The 17,636-nt window shown below is 35.6% G+C and overlaps 1 pseudogene; it reads right to left on the minus strand.

The window, feature by feature from the left end:
- Positions 1–1,852: 1,852 nt before the first annotated feature.
- LOC100480421 overlaps positions 1,853–17,636 on the minus strand; it is a 182,752-nt pseudogene continuing 166,968 nt past the window's right edge.

Raw genomic sequence — 17,636 nt, forward strand, 5'->3', positions numbered from 1 at the left:
AGAAAGAATAGAAAGAGAGGATCTTCTAAAAAAAAATGTTTACACTTTAATGATGATACAACCTAGTTTCTAAAGCATGAGCCTTCAGTGCTTCATTTCTAATGCAGTTTTCTTCATTTAGATCAGTTGGGGAAATTCAAACTTGGAAGAGATATGTGAGCTCTGGGAATTGTGCTTGTCTCTCTGGAAGGAGTTTCTTTTAAATATCTTCAAGTTATGACAGAATAAAGAAAGATAAAATAATAAATACTTAAATATGTGAAGTTTTAAGGAAAAATGACATATTGGCAAAATGTCTTTGACATAGCTTAAATTCAAATAATTAAATGGCTAAACTAGGCTTTAAGAATGGATCATACTACTGTACTCTAGATTTATTTAAAGAATTGATTTATTCTTCAATATAAATTATAAGTTAATAATGAAAAACCTACCAATGATTAATAGTTATTAATTCATGATTAATGTCTTGTGTGGGCCATCTTCAACATATGGGGGTGGGGAAACCAACCAACTATTGTAACTGTCATGGTTCTACAATTAACAATGATCAATATCAACTTGCCCTATAATCTTCTGTCATAACCCCTACTTTTTAAATGTTTATTTTTCTTTTTGATTGAATGCTGCTTATAGCCAGACTTCAAAGGAGATGGTTATTACATATGTAACAATTGAAAACATTTATGTTTTCCGATCAAGAGAGCCTATGAAGTTGCTAATATCTCCTGATATTCTAGTTGAATTCTTAAATCATAGGACAGTTACTGCTTTTTCTGTTGTATTTTGGTAGTTTCTTTTCTTGTCACAACTTGGGACAGGAAGTGCTGGAACCCATGGAAAAATGGGAGGGAAAAAAAGGAAAAACAAAACAAAATGATGTCTCTGAATTTCTGGAACATTTGCAAATATTTAGTTTATGTCAAATTCTGGTTATTTGGCAGACTATTTATATGCACCAAACTTTCTTAAAAAAAATTTCCCTGAACATAAGAAAATAAATCTTCCATTGGAAGGAAGCCATAAGTCGTTTTAAATTATAATTTTGTTAATATTAGATCAATTAAAAAATCAGTTATGGGTGCACACTTTCCATGTGAGAAATTTTGATGAAAAATTCTGGATAATAGTTTGAATGTGAACAAAAGCGTTTGTATAAATGACCAGCTTAAAAAATAGTGAAGGTGGCACCCAAATATTTTGGCATTTGGATGTGATACTCTTTCTTGTTTAGCCTCTAGCTATTTTTTTTTAACCTGGCATTACACTGAAGACATTCAAAAGAAAAAGATCAATATATTTCTTCCAGCTCTTCGCTTCTGCCTAATGTTCTCGGTTGAACTGATCTCTTGCTCTATTCTCAGAAGATGATTTTTGGCTCCTGTATTTAATATTGAAGCTGAACAGAAAAAGGGAAAGCCTTAGACATAACTGCAGAAGCAACCAGAAACTCCAGGGGATATTCCATTTTTCACATGCCACCTTTATTTTCGACTGGGGTCATTTCCTAAGCACAATAAGAACAACTCTGATGAGATTCTCTTTAGAAATGGAAGGTTTCCTTTTAAAGCCCTACTCTAGCTTGTCTCTTCTGGAAAGTCATCTGCTCCTATCTAGGCTTAGACATTTCCTAGTCAAATTATATTTGAAGTACTAGACAAACCAACATGACAGAGTGGCTTGAAGGAAAGGATCATTTTTCTGGTAAAAAAAAAAAAATGCGTCTACGTAGACTCCTAAGTGCAATTGGAGAGGGACAGGGAGGTCAAGGGAAGCACAAGGGCTACTTGAAACAAGCAGTGGCCCTTTGAGGGTGGCTTGGGCACTTGTTAAGACTCCAGACACACTGCAATCAGAAAACCAACATTAGCCCAGACAGGATGTATGAGTCAAGGATATCTAAAAGAGATGGAAAACGTGGCATCCAGGCATTTGCCTTTCCAGCTGACAGGCTCCACTTGCGGTCCCTGCTGCCGGTGGGAGCATACTGGAAAGGAAACATAAACAGTTTAAATTGAGTATCGGAGCTAACGACTCTCATGTGACTTTCTGTAACAATGAGGGATGGACCTCTCAGAACCACCGGAAGTCCTCATTCTGATGGGTCAGGGAATAGAAGAGAAATTCTTGACACAAACTAACAGAGAGCTCAGGGGACTCTACCATATATGGGCGAGAGGCGAGACATTCAAGCAAAATTCCTGTGATCACAAAACTCGTGTGACTCAGACAGCTGTATCGAATTCCATTCAATGTCAAAGTAGTACCTTAAGCTAGTTTATCTGGTTTGGCTTTGAAGTGGCAATAAAAACCAGGAAGCCTCCTGACCTGGGTCATTTCTGAAAAGAGTTGTTTTCTTTCAGCTGGACCCATTTTAAGAGCCGCTATCCTTATAGGTACATCTGTGAAAGACTGTGTAGTAAAGAGGACAGTTACTTACACAGGAAATGTGAAAATAGTCCAGGAATCTCCCAAATTTATTAGAGATTTGGGCTTTAAGCAACCACAGCGTGAACAGTGGACACTGGTGTACAGCAAACATCATTTTCATTTAGACACCATTTGCCAGCATGTTTAGAAAAACCTCATTGATTTTATTTCTTAGTGACCCTGTTCTGACCAAATGACATCTGGGATGAGAGATGTCATTTGCATAGAAAGAGAGTGAACAGTGCATGCCACGTCCCATTTTGCACGCAGAGGTCTTTCAACATTTTGGGGAAGTAGTCTTGCTATTTGGATGCATTTTACTACAACTGGTCCTTCTGGAAAACCTAACTTGTCAAAGTTACCTCCCGTAGAAGTTTTAAGGAAAGGTATCATTTCTGAGATGACTGAAAGTCAACTTTGGAAAGAGTTATTCAACAGTAGCAGTTTTTGGAAAAGGTAATAGCCCTCACTTATCTATGTGTGACCAACGTTCCACTTCATATATTTTATATGGTTATTTTCTTCAGCTTGTTTTATTTCTGCCAAAAGTATCTTGGCCAGTCCACTACTCATTATAAATAGTGGGCAATGTAACCAAATTAGTTTCTAGATTTTTATTAGATTTATGGAAAAAACTCATGAAGAAAGGGATTAAATCAGTTAATTAAAATAAGTTCTTCTATATTCAACTGATACATTCAATGCCCAAGGACTCTTACAGCACTCGCTCACATGGTCCACTTGTCCTGGACAAGGAGGTTCTCTGCTGATGTAAACCTGACCTGTCTTGTCAATAATCCCGTTTCTTCAGGACTCTTACAAGATAATCTGCAGTGCTGCTTAGGACCCTTTAACTCAAGATAAGATGAGACTAAGGGCATTTCCAATGTTCTGACAGTTGGTGGAGTATATCTGATTGGATAGCAGCATCTGTAATGCACCTTGACTCACTTAACCAAGTTGATCCTGTTCTCTAGAGCCTATTGTTTTTGATGACTTGCCTTCCAAATCACTAGCAATGCAAAATTGGTTATAATTTTTTACTTTCAATTTTGCATTAACTTTATCAGCAATTTCTGGGGCACCTGGGTGGCTCATCCACTGAAGTATCTGCCTTCAGCTCAGATCATGATCCCAGGGTTCTGGAATCGAGCCCCACATCAGGGATTGCCTCTCCCCCTGCTCCTCTCCCTCCCCCTGCTCCTGCCCTCTCTCACTCCCCTCTCTCCCTCAAATAAATGAATAAAATCTTTAAAAAAACCCCACCTTATCTGTAATTTCTAATATCCCCCTTTCTACTTTTCTCCTTAATCCTCATATCAATAGACTAAAAAATGTAAACATGTTTCTACAAAAATTCTTTTAGTATTTTCATCTAATACACTTATCCCCCCCCCCAAAAAAAATCACTTCAAAAATTACATTGAAATAATCAGCATAGTGTATTGAATTCCTTTTAGGGGACTCTGATTTCCATTGGGTTGGGTCTAACTTCTTTTAGATTTTAAGGATAAGAGTCATTTAATATCTTTGAGGCTTCAAGCACAAGGCTACTGGATAGATAGACGAATGAGAAGCTTGAATGCTGACTTCTCTTTATATATGTAAAGGATGAAGAATCTATGTTGTTCTAGAAATAAGATAGTTGTTGACTATAAAATCTGTGACAGATTCCTGCGGAAGGCATCCAGTGGGAAAGTCTAAAAAAAAGCCTTCCTCTACTCAGTAGCTATTCACCCCAAAAAGAATCAAATTGCCAAAGAGATTATCTTCTGCCCTACTAATTTTTGAATATCATTTTGATTTTATCTGACAGTGTCATTGAACAGCAAGGAGTTTTCTTCTATGTTGGTATTATATTTATTTTTTGAAGCAAATTAGAATTCACTGCAGAAAAACGAATTGTGGGAGTTTAGAGTGAGCAAATAGTTTGGCAAAGAGTGCATGAGAAACTTTCTTCATGGGTATTTCCGATCCCACTGGGGAGGAATACCAGAAATGTGCCTCAATCTGTTCTCACAAGGCTTGAGACTTGAAATTCACACACCCACGGCGTTCAGATAAGAGTCTACCAAGAGCCTGGTCCTTATGGATGCTTTTCTGAGTGCTAAAAAGCATTTCCACCTTTCAGTGGGTCTCTTTTACCATATCAGCTGATGTCGGAACCATACAACTCTTTTTGCTCAATGAGAAGAGAAAACAATGAGAAGTTGATAAAAAGCACATTTTGTTTTGAAAGATTAAAAAAAAAATTCAGGTAAAACAATCAGCATACAACACATAGAACTTCCATTGCCCTGATTCTGTTCTTTTCTGTTATGGAGAGACTACATATAATCCCTTTTTGGAAGAAAGTTGCTGCATATAGTCTCTAAATCTCTCTCTCTCTTTTTATTCTCTTGAGAGTTTTTTTTATGAGTTTTCTCTCTCCCTTCTTTTGCTTCATTGATTATGTAAAAGGCCTCTCTGGTCTCTTTTTTCAGAAGTGAATGCATCAAAAAACCAGTCACATATTTCGGCTGTCTAGATGATACACTTAACCTGTGCAGTGATGTGAGCAGACTTTTAAATTTAAAAAAATCTATTTAATTTAGAATTTTTCTTACAGATACATTGTGTTCAGACAATGGGATATAGGTAAGCTTTGGAAATGCTTAATTCTTAGAGAATCAGTCCCATCAGGTTGACCAAATGTGGATGTGGAAGAGATGCATGTTTACTGGACTATGTATCAGGTAAAATGCTAGATGCCAAAATAATGAGAATAGCTCACATTTATATTGCAATTACAATGTACCAAGTCATATTCTAAGCACATCACTCTTTGCTACAAAATAGATTAAATATTGCTGTTATTATTTCCCCTTTGCAGATGAAGAGACAGAAGATGGCTCAAAAGTTTTTTACCAGGTCACACAATTATAAGTACCAGGGTTGGGATTGACACTTAGCATTCTGGTTCTAGAAATTATGATCCTAAATGCTGTTTGTGTACATGCGTGTGTGTATTTTACAAATAGTCTCCAAGTCATCATTTATTTTGACCCTTTTAATCCAGTTATTTTATGCTATTGAAATATTAGTTTTCTTTCAGTGTGTAAGAATTACACCAAGACTCAGTGGTTTAAAGCAGTGAAGATTTATAATCTCAAAGTGTCTATGAGTCAGGCACCTGAACCCAGCATAGCTAGATCCTCTGCCTCAAAGTCTCTCACGATGTTACAACTGAAGGATTTGCAGGGGCTGCCGTCTTATCTGAAGGCACAGTCAGAGAAGAATCCCTTTCCAAATTCACTCTCATGGTTGCTAGCAGGCTTCACCCTTTTGAAAGCTATTGTACTGAGGGCCTCAGGTCCTTGCGGGCTGTTGGCCAGAGGCCTCCTTTAGGCACTTGTTATGTGGGCCTCTCCCCAGGCAGCTTACAATATGCCAACTAGCATAAGTATGATTTATTATGACACATGAAAATTGTTTGCTATAGGATAATCTGTTTTACTAAAATAAATCTTTTATTCTGTGGCTTTTACTTCAAACATGGTTTGCATATCTTAAAGCACATGCAATCCACTATTTGGTAAAGTAAAGACAGGAGCTGCTGTTCAATGGCAATATCCATTTTTAAAAGTCTTCTTGTACTTTTTAAAAAGAATAAACCACATCGCAGGTGTGTAATCAATCTTTGTTAAATAATTGAGCTTACCAATAAAATTCAACCCAACTGAACCCCGTGTATTTCATAGAATGAGAGAATCATATCTAAGAATAAAGACTATTTACTTGTTTACATATGTATGTAAGTTAAATACACAAGGAAAAGGAAATCTTTAAAGTTCTATTTGATACTCTCAAATATTTAAACATTGTTAACATGCTTTAAGCTTATTCATCCTTAACTCTAGATAGCTTTTTTAAAAATTTTGTATATGTGCTTGTGTGTAATTTAGTATAGCATAGTCAGTTACAAAAAATTTTTCAGAGAACATAAGTGACAAATGTTATTATTTGATATATAGAGTAAGTAGTATTTATTTTCTTTCATTCCTTGATAATTTCTTTGAATAAAGATTTATGTTCAGCTCTGTGGAGATTAAAAAATGAATTAGAGCTCATTCTTCATGGAAAGGTTTTGGGCTTTGAAATCAGAACAGCACAGTGTAATACACTTTAATTTCTCTGGCCCTCAGTTTTCTCATCTAGATAATAGAAATAATATTAATGCTTATTCAAGGGCTTTTAAAAGGCTTAAGTTACAGAATATACGTGACGTTTCTTGAATATCATACGGGTTTGAGAAATAAAACTATACTACTTTCCCTCCTTTCCCACTACAGGATTTAGTGAAAACAATGGCTCAGACCATTGAAACACAGGAACAGAGCAGTAAATGTCATAAGAGGAATAGATGTATTGCTATAGGGGTTTAAAAAATGAAAAAACCTTTTTAGGGGGGAATTATTTCAAGATGTTGAATTGAGCCTATTAAGTAGACTCTGGCTCCCCCAATAGATCCTTAGGAAACATAGAAAATAAACTGTTTGTGGAAAGCTCAGTTAAGATTAAGTTTAGAATAATTGGCATAATTGGGAAGGATTGAGTAATTTTTTTCTGTGGTTTTTGCAAGCTGGGTTTTCTGTTTGTCCTGTGGTGAAGAGTCTTCACGTCATGGTTACTCTGGTGTTGCCCTGGATGCCTTAATACATTTCTCTTTTACTCCCAAAACAAGGTGTAAGCACTGTAGCTATTTATTAAGGAAGTGAGCAAACAATAAGCCACCAAACACCAGGCAAGTTAAAATAAAGATATAATTTTGCATTTGGACAATTTATAAACTCAATTCAATTAGAATTAAAAACATTGACCTTTGAAATGTTACCTACCATTTTCTGTCATTTATAATTTAATAATAAATACAAACACACATTGTCATATGAGAACTAAATACATTTTTAATAGAGCTTAAATTCATTTCCTAAGAATAAATACAAGAAAATTTTAAAGACTTTCGACTGATCTATTTTCCTTGTGCAGTAGCTGTCCATAGTTGCAGTGTATGTAAAAAGCTGAAGGAGTTTTTTTATCCCTGAAATTGGTGTAAAAGGGCTTTCAGATTTCAGCCCTTTTTCTTTGCAACTAACATATCTTAGAAATGAAAAAGCCTACTGACCTGATTATCAATAAATAGTAGAGTCAGAATGAAATTCACAATATGGTGCTTCTGGTTTTTTAACACATTGATGGTGGTATGATAAATTAAGCTTGTTTTGTTCAGTGTCAACCAAGAGGGGTAATTTGAATTCTGAACCACTACTGTCTCTAAACCTGAAACTTGGGAAAGATGGCTCTGTACCTAGGTGATGATGATGATGATGGAAACCATTTTTGAAAAATTGTTATACATGCTAGGCACTTTTCCAATTGTTTTATATGTTAACTTCATCACATGCTATCTCTAAAAAGGTAGCTAATTATGTTCACATTTTATAGATGAGGAAACTGAGGCACAGAAAATTTAGTATTTGTCTTTAAGGCATTGATTTGGTAAGTAGCAAGCCAGGCAGTTGGTAACAGACCAGCCAGTCCATAGCCTAACCATTTGATCTCTAATGAACTCTTGACCCCTACGCTATGCTGCCTCTCCAGGAAGGAGTCTAGATATTAAATTGTGTGAGAATAGATCTCCCTAAAACTTATTTTGGCTTTGGAGTCATCTTTCTCATGTTGAGTTTTCTTGTTTAAATACTCCTGTGATTTAGTATGTTTTTACACTCTAGACTATGATAACGAAATACCAAAATACTCTCTGGATTTGCCAACATAGATGATCATGCAAAGAGACTATAAGTTACTTCTTCCTGACATTTATATCCCTTCCATCCAATTGGGGCTGAAGAGAAATCAAATTAATAGCAGGATCTTCTTATCCTTGAAACATGTCTTGAAATATTCACAATATTCTCTGTTCTTGTGAGAACTAGGTAATACTGAAATTCCTCCTTCCATCTTGGCCCAGCTCAAATGTCTCTTCTGGTTCTATAAGACACAGCCACCAGCTGCTTTCCTGGGCCTCCTTGCTATAGTTTCAACATAGAAAACGCTGTCTATGGCTTACTCTTTTTATATGACCTTCCCTTCATACTTGTGTATCTGTGGAGGATGTCCATTTTCTCACTCTTAACGTAGTCTCTTTTAGTAGAAAAACTATGACCTTGAACACTTAGAAATGCATTCTGCACTTTATGGGTGACATAGTCTGCTTATTAAGTCTGAATTTTAAAGACACAAAGTAAATCTTTCAATTCATTTAGATAATAGAAGGTAGGATGTAGAAAATTTTATTTGAATAAGTTTACCCTGAGGACATAAGCAATGTCTAAACTTAACAATTACATCTTAAAAACCATATTTTTGCTTCACATATTATTCATGTCAATGTAGTAGACAAAGCACTGAGGATATGATCTTAGCTCTTATTGATGGTAGGATATAAAAAGGTAGAGACAAATAGTAATTAACTTCACTGTTAATCAGCTTGTAACAACTGTTATAATGTTTCGTGGAACTGTGTTCATAGAACACACAGTTCTAACAGAGAGTACAATGAAATGAAGATACGTAAAGCAACTAGTAACGTTCTCAACAAACGTTAACTATTTTTTATTATTGTCTAGATATTGAGCCAATTCTCCTAGATGGTAGAATAGTGAATGTTCAGAATCAATCTACATCATCATTGCTATTTTACCTTAATAATCAGGCTGAATCCATTTATTGTGATAACAGCCAATGGTGTGAAAAGATCTGGATTTTTGGGTCAGGAAGGGCTGGAATAAGGAGAAGTGGTAAGCTTGCTTTTGGATATTTTGAGTTTGAGGTGCCTTTCTAGCCATCAAGTGGGGATGTCTAGTAGGTGGTGTCTGAACATGTCCATAAAGGTCTTAGTTATAGATAAAAACTTATAGAGCATTCAGTGAGAAGAAAGGAGTGACTGCTCTCCTTCCTCTGGCCCATTACCACTAGCCGCTTTGATGATTTATTGTGCTGCAAGCACAACTTTACTATAAATAACCAGGACTGTTGGATTATTACAAAATAATTTGGTTTTCAATTCTATAAAGAATTTAAAATTAGATAAAATTGATTCTGGTTTTTGTCATTCTACATGTCCCCAAATTTCACAAAGATAAATAAAAAATAAAACATATTAACTAACGTCCTGAAAGGACTTGAAAACATTATTCAAGAATTACCTCCAAAAAAACGCCAGAAGGAAGTTTCTTCTCCTTTTGAATGAATAAGTAATAAATTCAGTTTCTACAGAAATTGGTGGGAGTATATATTTGCACACCTAGTTTGGGGGAAAAAAATCTAACATCTTGCAAAGCTATATAGGCATGTTCTCAATGACTCAGCAGTATCCCTGGTAGGTACGTCATAGGGAAGCCCATGTAAACTTGAGCTAGGAGCTGTTTGGGAATGTTCAAAGGGCATCATTTATAAAAGCCTCAAACTGTAAACAATTTGAATATCTATCAACAAGAAACTAGAATTATTATTAATGTTTGTATCGTTATCATCACTGCATTAGCAAAAGTAAATCTCAAAGACAAAGAAGAGTGAATGAAACAATTTGCAGAGGAATATATTAGGTAAAATGTCATTGATGTAAATTCCCCATATATACAGAACTTAAAGATATGTTGTTTAGAGATACCTATATGTAGCAAGGAAACAACACTATGCAAAAAGTCATAAACAAAAAAATTGACAGTAGTGGTTCCCCTAGTAGTGGAAGAAGAGGGCTGTAATTGTTGAGTGGCACGTGGACACTGCATTGGCATTGGGAACGTCTCATTTCTTAAACTGATGGTGAGTCCAGGAGTGTGTTTTATTATTCATCATGCATTATGTAAATTATAAAATAAGTCCTTAATGCAGGTCCTGTAATCTAAGAATATTACCTAGAAGTGCCACAAATCTTCATTTTTTCATTTGGGGAACATGTTTTGAGAAGATAAATTACTGGGTCAAGTTATATCATTAAATGACAGGGTTTTACAATTCCAAAGTGTACAGTATTTCCACTCTATGTGGTGCCTCTGAATTTCCAATTTTTGGAAACCTGGAATTTTAAATTTCAGGAAACCTCTGAAGTAAGACGCATGTAGAGATGATAATATTTAGGATTTTTTTAAATTAAGAAAACAAAAGTGGGAAAACTTATTTATGTTTATTTATTTATTTATTTTTACCGAGGAAGTTTAACACTAAAATGGGGTTCAATGAGCGTCTGATGAATGGAAGCCCGAGAGAAGTGATGGATTTTTTGCAAGGACAACAGCTGAGAATGCACAGCTCACTAGTGGCACAAAGCAGACTAAAAAGAAAATCTCTAGACTCTCAGTCTAGAACTTTTTAGTATGCAAAAATAGACTAAACGAGTTTTAATAATATTGTCTTCATTTTTTTTTCCTATTTCATAATCTTGTCTGCCTGGGCAGTGGCAGGGGAGCAGGGAGGAGAATGTGAAAAATATGAAGAGCACCGAACAAACTTGTCTCTTCAGTTATTTCTAAAACAAAGGGAAATTTACAGATTCACCTGCTCACACGAACAGGCCTTAAAGATCCTGTTTATCCCAGGTTTTAATACAATAGGTCTTTCATAATTTTCAAGAGGTATGCGGAAATCGTAAAGAGTTATGCCGGCCTGTTAAGGAGGAATGTTTTTTCTTAGACAGATAAGGATCAGGTTAGTATTTGTGGTGCCAGAAATAAGATAAAATTTCACTTCAAAACTTGAGCTCCGTTGATCTACCTATCCTCATTACATGTAGCCATTTATAGCAGTCGGGGTCAGCGAACTGATCTGCCCCAATTACTTACTTTCCTGCCATCTTAAAAAACACAGTGGTTCCTAGGCAGTGGGCATGACATTCAACAGCACCTCCAGGGAACTGCTCACATGCACAGCAACACAAATGTACCTGCTGGCACAACGCTGTATATTTTTAAAAGGAAATAAGGCAATTACAAGACTTCTTTTATAAAGTCAGGCATTTTCAGTAAATGGTATTTGACCTAAGGTGAAAACCCTATATTTAATTGGAGTATGGAAACTCTACATTTTTTTTTCCCTTTGCCCCACTTATATTTATTTTTTCGTCGAGTTCATGGCAAAAATGTTGTATTCCAAGCAGCAGAACACCCTTTCCTTTGACCTCCTTCTTTTCTTGCTGTTAACTTTAATAATAATTATTCCGAGTTTTGAAAAGTACCACGTTTGGTCCTTGGCCAACGTTGACATTTATTTTGGGAAATAAAAGAAAGTGTTCAGTTTATGCATCTGCATAACTTTAATATTTATTTTGTTAAGACTTTTTCAATGAAGAAATTTTTCTTAAGATAACACTTCTTACCGATATCCTTCAAATTAGGTAAGTTTAATTTCTCCAAATCCAAAATGCAAAACTGGATTTTCAGATAAGGGCTTTAATAGTAAGGCAGGATTCTGTCCGTGTAACAAGATAGAAGTTCTTGGATTGCATGCCATTCAACAATCTCACTACACGGATCTGAAACCTGAAGCCTAGGGCAGGTACGAACTTTGGCAAAGATAGACCACACCTGTTCCAGCTTCTAGTAAAATAAATCACAGTTGTAGAAAGAGCTGACCATTAGCAGTAAGAATATCCTTCAGTGTACTTTCTACTATTCCAAGTGAAAATCAAAACACCAGCTCCCATCTGCATATCTTCACTCATGCGCAAGTTTGTCTCTGTTTTTATGAAAGCTACTTCTGAAATAGGACACATAATGATACTCATACTACCTTCTTGTTGTCTCTGCACTATCAACTAAAAACCTTTCCAATATATCGGTAGTTCCAGTGCTTAGATATCCCAAGATCAAATGCGTTACAGATATAAAGTACTATGTTGTTATTTGGGATCCAGACTTGGCCAATATTCATCCCTCACTCACCTCTTCAGGGGTAATGATGACCAACTGGAGAGTTTAACGACAGGATGAGAAATAGACAAGGATTTTTTTTTATTTTTGTTAATGCTATCTATTGTATTACATAGTGACCACCACTGAGCTTACATAGCTTGTTTTCCCTTTGACATTTCTTTATGAGGGATGGTGATAGAGGCCAGAAATAATTCATGAACCATAGAGCAGTTAATTTCACACAAACATGACTTAGGCTAAGACATGAAGAAGAATCATTCTCAAAATAAACCACATTTTCCCATTCCAAGGAGCAATTTCATTAAAAAGAGACCAAATCGTTAGCATAAACCAATCTATCACAGTAACCATTCAGGAGCTGCGCCTCCAACACATCAAAGTTAATAAAGGCATATTATAAAACGAAATTATAAAAAAAATTGCATGGCTCTTTCATTATATTCATGATTGAGCATTTACATGATGGCTATATGAATCATTCTTTTTAATATGTCTGCTATTATAGCTGGTACATTAAAAAATCTATCTATCTATGTGTATATAATCCCACTACTTCACATACCTAGGTACTAAATCACACAAAAACGAATGTCAAATGCTAACACCATCAATAAGGAAAAGGCTAGAATGTGAATAAATTACATTTAATTTTTAAAAAGGCATTTGTTTCTACAGACAGTGATTAATAGGTATAAGTGAAAGAAAATGTATAGACAAGACAGGCTAATTTTTTTGAAAGTTTCCTCATACAATTTGCTTTTACCCGTTTCCATCCCTCATTCTTTTGGGTAGGCTGTCCTATTTCACTAACTAGGGAATTTAATATTCAACAAAATCTAAGTATTTTGCTTTGCTGTAGTTCATTATTTCTTTTGTCTTAATTATAGTAAGTCATTATAAACTTTGCCACAATGATTAAAAGCATTCTAGCTGAGTTACTTAAGCATTAAGGTGATCATTGGAACAGAGAAATTTCTTGAGGTTCGTTGCCTAAGAGAATGTTCTTGCCCTATTGATGTCTCCCTATAATTCTTGTTTCAAGTGCTCAGTCACAGCAACTTTAATGTTGGCATAACTTTCTTCCTTTAAAACAAACTGGTTCATCCCCAAACATACGGCTCTTTATACAGCATGTTTGAAAGGTTGGATGAAAGTCAGATTGTCAATGTATTTTTTGGCAAAATGACAATAACCTATTACCTTTTCTGTAACACTTCCATTTTCTATAAGGGATTCAGTGTGATTTCGTTTGTCTTTTTAATTTATTTTATAAGAGCCATTCAGAGAAACAAAATGAATAGAATTTTAAATGCTCAAAGATCCCCAAAGACCATTGGATCTTTATATATTTTCCACCAGGTATAAGTAAAATTACTATCTTACTCTTAGAGGAGTCACTCTACTGAGTAGCCCAGATTATTGGCCCCATTTAAACCACAGGCACTTCTGTTATACTTCCTGGTGACCTAAGTTTTTAGGGAGATAATTGGACACATATGAGTTTGCTTTTGCCTGAATTTACCTAAACGGTACTCCAAAACTTTTTTCAAAGTGTTAAATAAACAGGCATTATGTTAGGCAGTGGCGGGCATACAGCAGTGAAAGAGTCTTGGCCTCTGACCTCAGTTTATACTGACTTTGGGGGGAAATAAAGAATTTAACTAGTAATTACAGTAAAGTGTGAGTGTTTTAATAGAAAAAGGGCAGAGTAGTCTAAGAAGACATATGAAGAGGGGAGTCTAACTTAATCCTAAGGTGTTGGAAAGGTCCACTAAAAGGAATTCTTTTAGCAGGGATAATCTGAAGGGTAGTAGTAAAGGTAAACAGCAGAAGGAGTAAGAGAAAGAATTTGCAGGCAGATGAGACAGCGTGGGGAAGCCCAGGCTAGAGAGAGCCTGGCAAATCCCATAGGACCAAAGAAGTCTGGTGTGTCTGGAAAGCAGCCCAAAAGAAGGCATGTGAGATGCTAGAGTAGAAAGGCTTTGTAAACTATGTTAAAGGTAGTAGGAAACCATTGAAGGAAAGGTGAAGTGATCAATACGTGTCTTGGGGTCATTCTGGTTGTTGTATAGACCAAAGAGCTTAATGATCAAGCACTGTGATCATTTACACTTGTCAGGGTAACAGTACCTGCCTGCAATTCATTTGAATATATTTACTTATTTATAAATTATAGAGCGGTACCCTGTGGGCCAATATCTCAAGATCTAATGTGCATTTAGGCTGAAGTTCACTAGTAATGATAATAGCAATATTATCAGCTATAGTAGGTAGTTTCAGACTTTATCTAATTTGTTGTCAAATTTGATTAGATCATCATTGCTGTCTTTACCTGATAAAGCAGCCAGCAAAAAGCTAGTTTTAGAATTGTGAGCCTTAATATTTTCTTATTGTTTGTTTGTGATATGACTGTTAACTTCCATTCAAATTTTTTTAGGAATTTTTTTAAATCAAATTTTCCATTTTTTGAAGACTAAGACTTAGTGATATAAATTATAAATCCATGTAGCCAGGCACACATTGTAGCACACTGAAAGTGAATTCCTGAGTTTAGGGACCACTATCCTTATAGAATCCTCAGGCTTTCTCAAGATACCTTTACTTTCCTATGTAACATCTTAATAAATGATTTGAAGATTGATTATAAGTACTGAGTCAATCCCTGATTCTTGATAATTATAAAGCTTTATTTCCTTCTTATTTTTTAAGATACAAACAATTATAAAAGAAAAGAATATTTTTTCTGGAGGTGCAGTAAATCGTCTTGGGTACTGGGAAATGAACAGTTCCCACTTTAAAGATAATTGGGATAGAGAATTTAATGGAGGGAAGCCACATCAGAGGTAGGGAATCAAATAGAAAGCCGTCTCTAGGTACAATATATTGGATACTGAGTATTCGAGTGATGGCAGAAGGAATGAAGAGAAATGGAGAGGTTTACAAGGTAGAATGGGGAGGAACAGTTTGATATCTTTTGGAAAATGAATTAATCCTCAGACACATTCAGTTTCCTTATCTTCAGGATTTTATTACTTCTAAGTAGATCATCAAAGACACACTTTTCAAAGGCTGTGCCTCAACCAGCTATAACATAATTACTGGAAGTGATATAAATACAAAGTTGTGTGTCCTACTTTAGTTTTACTGACATTGACATTTTTAGGGTATTGTACAAGATGGATTTTAAGCAAACATCTCAGGTGAACCTAATTCATGTTTGAGTGGTTGATCTAAATAGAACTTGGAGTAAACTTCTATTGCAGAGCCAATGTGGATTCACATTGTGTTTGAGAACTACCCATCTACCACATGACTTCTAGAATAAGAGTCGTTTCATTAAGTTATTAGCTAGTTGTTTTTCCTGAGAGTTCTTTGAAATTGAGGGCCTTCTCCTTCAAACTCTAGAGAACTTGGGGAAGGCTGTCTTACATAAAGCCTTTCAATACCCAAGTAACTTACAAAACAGGGGCATAGTCTTAGGAGTTAGCTATTATCATCATTATTACTATTATTATTATTTGGTAACACTTGTTACTGTGTAAAATTTTGCATAAGGCATGATTACCTTACTAACCACCCACTGATATGTCACTAACGGAAATGAAATACTAACAGGATGGTTTAATAGAGCATGTTCAGGGCAGCTACAACTCTGTATATTACAATTTAAAAACATGATTATTCAGATATATTTACATGCATTTTTCCCTGATAACGGTGATTTCATTTATATCTACCCTCCAGTGCTTTGAGGTTTCTGAATTATCCAAATGACCAAATGTGCCCAACATTTAAAAATATAATGAAATTGGGGTGCCTGGGTGGCTCAGTAAGTTAAGCATCTGCCTTCAGCTCAGGTCATGATCCCAGGGTCTTGGGATCAAGTCCCCCACTGGGCTCCTTTCTCCCTCTGCCTGCACTCTCCCTGGTTGTTTCTCTCTCTCTTTCTCTGACAAATAAATAAATAAAATCTTTAAAAAACTAAAAAATGAAAATACAATGAAATAAAAATTAAACTTTTTTTTTTTACTTCCCTTGGCACACTTGAACTTTATAGAAACAAACTTCAGTAATAAAATCATCTACACTTGCTTTTATCCACTTGCTCCACATTTACCAAGTTTAAGGCAGTAAATCCTGTGTGCAATGGTGTGGATCTCTGGAGAAGGTGAAAAGAGCTTAGTCATGCTTGAAAGTGTTGAGTGCAGCTCAACTTCACTTGATTTTTTTTTGGAGAGCAGTTTGAATTGTTTTGGAATTAATCGTGAACTATTTAGTTGCAAATGCTTCAAATGCAAGCCCACTGGAGGTCCTTTGAAAATTCAGAGCTAAATCTCCAAAGCCTTTAGCTCAATTTTAACTCAGAGAATAATATCTGAGAACATGAATACCATTTTCTCAGGTTGGCCTCTCAACCCTTCTTAATGGGATTAAAGAGGTCACAGTAAAAGGGAGGACTTCAGAGTAATTGCTGCCTGAGTTTGACACTTCCAATCCCACTTAACTGCCTGTAAAACTTTGCGCAAGTTCATTTATACTCCGTGCCTTAGCATCAGAACTTCAAAGATGGCTGTCGTGATTATTATATTCTTATTGTTTTTACCATAACCATTAATATATGAAGTCTGACTCAAGTAAGAGTTTTCAAATCTTGTGCAAATGCTTCAGGAAGGAGAAAGGGGTAGTGAAGGTGGATGGGCATGGGGAGGACAGAAAATGTGCTCTTTGGACAAAAAAAGGGAGGAAGAGAAGAGAAAGGAAGGGATTAGATGTGGGACTGCACACAAGATAAACTCAGTCGAGGTAGGGTATTTTGGGGCAAGTTTTCCAGGAAAACACAACTGTCAAATTCTGGCACTGACCGGTGTCATGTAAGATGCCTTTTTCCTGACACCCCAGCTACAGACCCATCCCTACAAAATGGTAGTGTCTCCTTCTCTGGTCTCAGTAGTCCTTAGCCCAGTTTAGAAGTTGAATCAATCCCTCTACTTCTAAACCTACTTACATGCTTATTCTTCCTCACTTGCTTCCTAGTTCAGACAAAAGCAAATAGTAGTTTTTTTGACAATCCTCTCAGCTCCTCTCTTACATCTCTTACTATTTCTTCTTTATAGACTTATTCCACTCAGACTATAACTGTACTTTTGCATTTCTACTTTTTATTTATTCTTTATTTTTCTTAAGTTTCTATTTAAATTCTAGTTAGTTAACTTAGCATGTAATATTAGTTTCAGA

The sequence above is a fragment of the Ailuropoda melanoleuca genome, chromosome 5 (assembly GCF_002007445.2).
Source record: "Ailuropoda melanoleuca isolate Jingjing chromosome 5, ASM200744v2, whole genome shotgun sequence".
NCBI lineage: Eukaryota > Metazoa > Chordata > Mammalia > Carnivora > Ursidae > Ailuropoda > Ailuropoda melanoleuca.